Raw genomic sequence first — 7,764 nt, 5'->3', positions numbered from 1 at the left:
GGTCAAACAGGGACAGAAAATAGATCCAGGCACCAAAATAGAAGTGACCCCCTTTTGTGAATTAGAAAACTAAAGAAGTGGCATGTGTTTGCAAATCTGGGGAGTTTCAACTTGTAAATACATGCTGTATAAGTCTTTTGCAATGTATGGAATACTGTGTGGATTTGAGCTTGCAGCAGGCAATGTTTGGTTCAATATCAGGGAAATCAACTGTAAAAACCATCTCAGCAGATCATAAAACAGGCCATAAGCAGCCAAAAAACACAAACCACTCAGACTAGCCCATTGGGTATTGTCTGATTGCCCTATAAGCCCTGTAGGCCATCTAGGGTGGCTGCGCACTGGGAAGACTTATGCTGCAACCAACGTCCTTGGTGGTCAATGTTGAAGTTCCACGTGATCACTGGAGGACTTCAGCTACAGAGGGACTGAGCAGCTGAGCTTGTTCTAAAAGAATCACAAAGGACTAAAGGCTCATTTTCTGACCCACTTTTAAGTCTTCTCCAGTTCCATTGTGACCTTCATCTCTAAGAGTTGCTTTCTTCAAAAGAGAGTGCGTCTTGCGCTGTGTGTTTTTCTTTATGAACCTAAATTTCTCCATCACAACTCCTTCTTCCTACAGTGGGAGAATGTTCAGGGTCTTGAAATTCTCCTCACGGCAGGGCCGATTTTAAATCACCCATCATTTTGGTTGTTCATCTATGGATGATCTCCAATCTGTCTTTATTTTTCTGTAAATATGACCCCCATATTTGATCACAATACTCCAAATATTGCATCTAAAATTGGAGCAAATACTCTAGATGTGGCCTTGAGAACTGGACACCATGCTTGCGATGAGACTTTCAGAGCTGGAGACCATACTCAGCATATGAGTTCTAGAAATTGAGAAAAATTTAAAAATAGATCCTCCAGAATGGGGCAAAATACTCACAGGTGGCCTCTGGAATTGGATACAGTACTTCGGGTTTCTTTGTCAGAGCAGGACACAAAATTCCAGATGCAGTCAGCAGAACTAAACAACAGTACAGATTTAGGACGTTATTTACTTAGCATTTGTTGTGCGCATTTGCGTGTCACAAAGTGGTGCACAGTGCTGTATCAATACATAGCCACATAGCAGACCTGCCAGCTCACTAGGTATCACACAATTTCAGCTCTCTTCACATGGTCACACTGTGAAGAGGTGAGATTACATGGTGAGAGGCAAGAGGAGCCGAAACAGCTGAAAAGCATGGATTGCCAGCTCCTGTTTAAAGGCTGTAAACAGCTGATATCCTGTCTGTTAATAGGTGTGAAAATACCACAGGACATCCATGGTACCCCAGCAACCTACTGTTTTTGTTTTTTCATTGGAGGGGGAAGGAGGTCATTGGGGCAAGGCATGGTGGCAGACAGGCTTCAGAGGTAGTTAAGCATAAAGCCCCTCTACAGCCATGCCCCCTCCTCACACAGCTATTTTTATTTTCAGGTTGGCAGCTCTCACATAGTGGAAGGCCTTTCGCTAAGGCTGACTGGTCATCTTTCAGTAGTTTATTGCTGTATTTGGGTATTAAATTGGTACTAATGAAGAGAAACCCTTCTTAAGGCAGTGTTAACATGGGTAAACAAGCATTTGCAATGCAACGGATCTCTCATTTGCTCAAGTTAGAGCAATTAGCATTGTAAACTCCTAACCGGACTTTTCTTGCGACATAAATTGTAAGAAAAAAACTAGCACAACCGCGCTATGTAAAACCCAGCGCGATCTCGCTTTGTGGAAAATGAAAATATAAAGTAGTGCAGAAACCAAATTGAAAACATGGAACCTTGTATGTTTTCAGTAGTTGGCTGGTGCACCAGAGGAGGGCTAAACACCAGAAGAGGCATGACCTATGCATGCCTTTCACTAATTTTGAAAAGGCAAGCCCTCCAACCAATGAAAGTGGTGGGCGTGGTTAAAAGCCCATAGAGAGATTACTTCAGGGAGGGAGCACTTGTCCGCTCAACCCTAAAAAATGACAAAATAATGAAGTAATTCTATCACAAAATGTGCCGCATTATATGCATTTTTTCGGAGCATAATTTAGTCAACACTGCCGCATGGTTTGGTCCTCTCCCTGACCCATAATTCCAGTTGCCCTGATTGTAACCTGCACAACTGAGCAATGTGTTCGCAGGCACTAACTAGTGTCAAAGAGATGTGCTTTTTCTTTGTTAGAGACTCAGAGAGCCAATGCCGCTCTCTCTGGGCCTGCACGGTCCGCAGTGGTTGTCGCATTAGCCGTCAATAACTGGCAGCCGAGGTCCATTTCGCTTGAGCCGGGGCGTCGCGAGCCTGTCCCTCGGGGACACCAATGATCCCACAGGTCTCAGTGGGAGGCGCTGAGGCCTCTCGCGCGCACCTCGCTGAACGAGTTATTTTGTTTTTGCAGGTTGATTGCTTCCTTGGCCACGATTGGAAACTGCAGCCCCGGGGGTCCGCTGGCGCCGAGCCCGGCTGCTCGCGAACCGCGGTGGAAGGTTTAATAACGAAAGGGGCTCGCGGATGAAATTTCTCGGGCCCGATATCAACCTGTGCCGAACCTTGTCCTTTGCAGCGGCGGCAAGATAAAGCCTCAAATGCCAGCCGAAGAGATAAATATTGTGAGGAGGGCGGAGAATTGGCGCGATGCCAAGCCGTCTTGGAAAATATAACCAAAGCCAAAGGAAAATTGCAAACGGTCTCTATCCGTGAGCTTCCCGCAAAAGCAGCACTGGCTGCCATGACGTGAAAGCAGCCACGTGCGATCGTAATGGAAGATCTCAAATCCGGAGGATGGTAGTAGTTTTTTTTTTTTTTTTGAAAGACCTTGAGGGACCGATGGTGGAGGAGCTGAAGTCCTCTTTGGAGACTCCTGACAAGCTGTCCACCTGCTTTATAGTTAGACACTTCGGCACAGATGTCCTAATATTTGATGCAAGCCAGCGCAGCGACCAAAGCTTTTGCGTTGCCTTGTTTCAAAGGGAGAGAGAAAACAAGCATTTATAATGCAATGGGTCTCGCGTTTGCTCGAGTTAGAGCTATTAGCGTTGCAAATTCCTAACTGGACTTTTCTTGCCACATAAATTGAAAATGAAAAGTGAAACTGTGGATTTAAGTGAGTTAATTCAAAGCGCCACGGCTGCCACGGCTGCCACGAGCATGAGCGCGAATGAGAGACAGAAAAGGAAAAAGATCGCAGTGCAGAATGCTGGTGATTGCCGAATACTAAGGCTGCCTAATCCGGATTACATTATTACCTCTTTGTTCACAGAGCTACATTTCCTGTATTTTTATCTAACACCTGTAGGTTCTTTTTCATCCCCGCTTTCTCCCTTTGTCACTTCCTATCTTACCCTTCCTTTTCCCATTTCTGCCTTCAATCTCTTGCTCTGGGTCAAAGTCTAATGATAAAAAAAAATCCCAGGCCCAAAAATGAACGTTGGTGCCCACTCCTGACAAACACAGGTGTCAATAAAGCACTGGTGCACATGCCCCGGGTTCCTGACAGTGTCTCTCCATGTGCACAAAGATTCTTCACAGTTTGCTCATGTGCCCACCTGCCCAAGTTGGTGGATCGGTGATGACAGAACAGCAGACATCAATGTGCGCTTCCTGCACAAGAGGGATCAGTGGGAGCTATCACTGTCTATTCCCACAGGAAAGAGTAATTGAAACCATCTTACCTGGCTGTGCAAGTCATCCACCGCTCAAGAGGTAGCTGTGGAAGTCATCTTATCTCTGTTGCCAAAAAGAGTGTTGTGGCAGCACCTTAAGTCTCACCACCCAAAATCCAGGTGATGGAATCTCTTACTCTCTCTTCCGAGAAGTCGCCTTCATATCCACCTCCACTTTTACCAGCCCCTGAGTGGGTAGTGGATGCTGACCTACTCCTGTCCTACCCAGATAAGTATAGGAAAGCCATCGAGCTCTTGCCACCGAGGAGAGACTAATGGAAACCATGCTACTCGCCCAGGAGAGGGCCACAGACACTCTGTGGATTCTGGCCTATCCTAGGTGAAAGCACTAGAAGCCATTTTAGCTCCCTAGATCCATGAGGGGCCAGCTTACCCTCCCCTGGCCCGGACGTAGTATTGAAACTGCCATTGAAAAGCCTCCACTTCCAGGAGAGATTGGCCGACAACCTACTTTTTCATGCATAGGAAAAAACATCACAATTCCTCAAGACTAGTACAGAGGGCACTTAAATCGGTCGTTCTGTCCTCTCCAATGACAAAACGTTGTTTCCTGGTTTTCTTCTGGACTATTCAGCCTCCAAAAAAGATATCTGTGCTAGGCTAGAAGGTTCCACCGACTTCTGTGTAGATTCTTGTAAACACATTCTTGCTTACTCTAGTGGTCTGTCTGATTCATGTGGGGTCTGGTTGCAGCTGTGCGCAGAGCGGCAGGCCGCGTGACAGAGAGACTGGGTGGTCAATAAATGGTCCATTCATATCTGGGCTGTGACTGTTATTTTTTCACTTTGATGTTTGAACAAATGTCCCGTGGGCCACTGTTTGTATGTGTGTGTTGGCAGCAGGTCTTACCAGCACCCTCACCTTTGTCGTCTGAAAGAAGGAAGGGAGGGTGATCACATGGGACCGTCCAGCAAAGCCATCATGCTAACCCACAATTAAGGCAGAGTTCAAAGAGGGGACCAGATAAGGTGCCAGTAAATGCTAGTGTCCAAGTGGGAAGAATCCCAGCAGGCCTGCACCAGATGAAAAGGCACCCAAGAGGGATTAAAAGCAGCAAGCTTAAAATAGCTCTCGGAAGTCAAACTGAAACAGTGAGAGAATGAAGTACAAATGCCAAGTGTATCATAAAAGAAACTTGGGACAATAGTGATTAAAGGGAATTAAATGACACCCCCTGAAGCACTGCTAAGCAATGCAGGAAGTACACACATTAGCCTTTGGGTAGTGTTGCTGAACAGCTTCGTCTGCTCATTATCGGGCAGAAGTGCGGATCCTGGAATGGAAAGGGATGTGCTTGCAATGCCCGGAGCGCCATTTTCCTTCGTCCAGGCAAAAAGGGCTTCTTAAGTAATGCATCAACCCTGGATTGCCTTCTCTGGAGAAGCTGAACCTGTCGCTCCTTGTGGCAGTGAGCTACTTGGCGTTAAACTTCTTGGCTTGACTTAGTGGCCGTCCCCATGGAGAAACACAAGCAATGCAAACAGGGAGCGATCTGGTAAGCGAGCGCCCCAGCGACAGGGCCCAAGAACCCGAAGAGGAGTAGGAGTTCCTGCACTTCTTTAATTTGAAGAGGAGAGTACCAGCACTTCTCAGTACTATTGCAATACTTTATAATGGATGAATACCGACATTTCTTAGAGAGTACCTGCACTTCTATATTTCCATTTAAAGCACTGGATTGGACAAGAGATAAGGGTGAAGGACATCAGAGTGCGTTGGGATGGATAAGATCGACAGGGAGTCCCCGCTGTGTTTGGTTGCAGAGGGGTAAACAAAAAAAGAAGCCCAGCCTCACACCAGACCTCGAAACGTATTTGACACTCATGACAGGTGAACAGGTCCTTCGTGTCCCCTCCTGCACGATTGTGTGTCCTGGCACGGAGACAGCGTGAGACGCAACACCCCCCCCCCCCCCCCCCCCCCCAAGAGTTTGGCGCCCCCGGGGCCAAGGCAAAGCTCGGCCTGCTGCATTACACACGAGCGCTACTTCCCTTCAGCAGTGACACCTCGTGGGGGCGGATGATGGAACGTGCCTCTCTGTGAGGACAGGTGCGCGCAGGTGCATCTGATGGGGGGGGAGGGGGGGGGGGGGGCTTGCTGCGCGCCTTGATGGGTTAGAAGGGTTATTAATACCTCATTAGTCACAATCAGAGCTGCTCAAACCCATGCTCCGTCTTTATCTAATCACCTCTGGTGCATACCTTAGACTGTGCGGCAGCCACTGGGTACAGCGGCCAGTGCTTCCATGTCGCTTGTTGGTGCACCCAAGCGCCTGGGGGTAGTCCAGGGGTTCACTAACGACCAGGCTGCCTTAGTGGTGTTTTGGTGCCCCATGACTTGCGGCATCCCAAATCTGCTGGAAGCTAAGTGAAAATCTTCGGAACTATTTTCAAATTTAAGTGTCGATAACAGCTGAAATCTAAAGGCGAAAAGCAAAGCAATCTCTGGAAGCAATAACGACAAATACTTTTACTAATTTTCTAAAATCAAGGTATTTATTTTTATCCTTCTTGATTGTATAGATTGTTTTACAAAACAAGTTAATTGAAATGTATAAGGCCTCTCTTCCCGTCGCCACATCTCTATCCAGCTTTGCTGTGTGAGGCCTGATGTCAAGCTCTCCATCTCGCTCCTAGATTCCCAGCACACACCTCTGATCAGTCTTTCAGTGCCCACTGCCAGGATAGCTGCAACTTTACACCTTCCCTCGGGTCCCCCTCTGCACATTGAACACAGCTCCACAGCTTGCTACCCTGAACATTCATAATGCTCTCTCATAGGTGGCGAACTATTTGTCAATGTCACTCCCTACTGCAAACCTAGCCACCATACCCTCTGGGTACTATACCCACTAGGTTATATTCACAATTTCGAAAACCTACAGGAAATTTACAGAACGTCTGATATGTTCAGAGAAGGGAGAAATTTGTGTTCCTACACATTCAGTTAAAGTCAGGGAGGGCATGCGCTCTGTACTTAAGTCACAGGCAGTCACAACCTGTCCTTTTCTTTTAGCACAGATTGCCAATCTTTTCTCCTATTTCACGCTTTTTTCATCAGTGCATTAGAGTTTTTATTTCAGCAAGTGGTGGACACAATTAAGAGAAGTGCTTCTTTGTGCTTCCAGTATTCTTTGAACTTTTATATTTAAAGATTAGAGGCTGCCCGGGTAGGAGACAAACCCTTCAAAACGTAAAACTAATCCAATCTCCGATATACACCAATCCACTTCCTCGTCAAGGGCTTGAGGCAGGCACTGCTTGGATCTAAAATGGCTCAAAGGCCCTCACATTTGAACACACCTTAAGTATCCTGCTTGCAATATTTATAGGATGTATGATGGAACAACGCATGCACATAGAACGCATGCCTTTACAACGCGGTCATTACCACTCATGCACTTACCACAGAATGTTTTTTTTTTTTTTAATAACGATTTTTATTTATTTTGAATAGAAAGAACAGTAACAAAACACCCAAAAAAAAAAAAAAAAAAAAAAAAAAAAAGGAGGGAAAGAGGTACATACACACTATACCAACAATTACAATTACTTGTACTGATACTAATACAAATACCGACATCCTGGCGCCCATAGTGAGTTATGTCATGTGTCGCATCCGAGTCGTTCATCCTTTTGGTCATGGGACCTTTGTGAGTTCCACGAGATGTGAAATGAAAACTAGAGTTTAAGTATGAACCCACCACCACAGCACACGGTATGTGGTCTCTACTATTATGCTGGTTGAATGAGTTCAGCGTCGTCTCCATCACTTCGTACATTGTAGGTTTAACCCTCCTGTTCTTGATGCCCAAGGATCATAGCTATTTGACTAGGCTACCTCCCTCCCGATAGGCAACATCTTCAGGTGTTAGTGGAGGCATCTATTATATCAAGTGTCGAGTGAACTCTCCCAGTTCCCCCACACTCTATTGTATTTGTCTGGGCACCCCCTCACCTCGTACACTAGTTTTTCACATCTTGCACACCAGTCCATTCCTCGTCTCCACTTGGCGAGGGTCGGCGCCTTTACGGCTTTCCACTCTGACATGATGTCTCTTTTTGC

This window comes from Pleurodeles waltl, chromosome 4_2 (assembly GCF_031143425.1).
Source record: "Pleurodeles waltl isolate 20211129_DDA chromosome 4_2, aPleWal1.hap1.20221129, whole genome shotgun sequence".
Lineage (NCBI taxonomy): Eukaryota > Metazoa > Chordata > Amphibia > Caudata > Salamandridae > Pleurodeles > Pleurodeles waltl.
The sequence above is the reverse complement of the archived record's forward strand: the minus strand, read 5'-3'. Positions refer to the sequence as shown.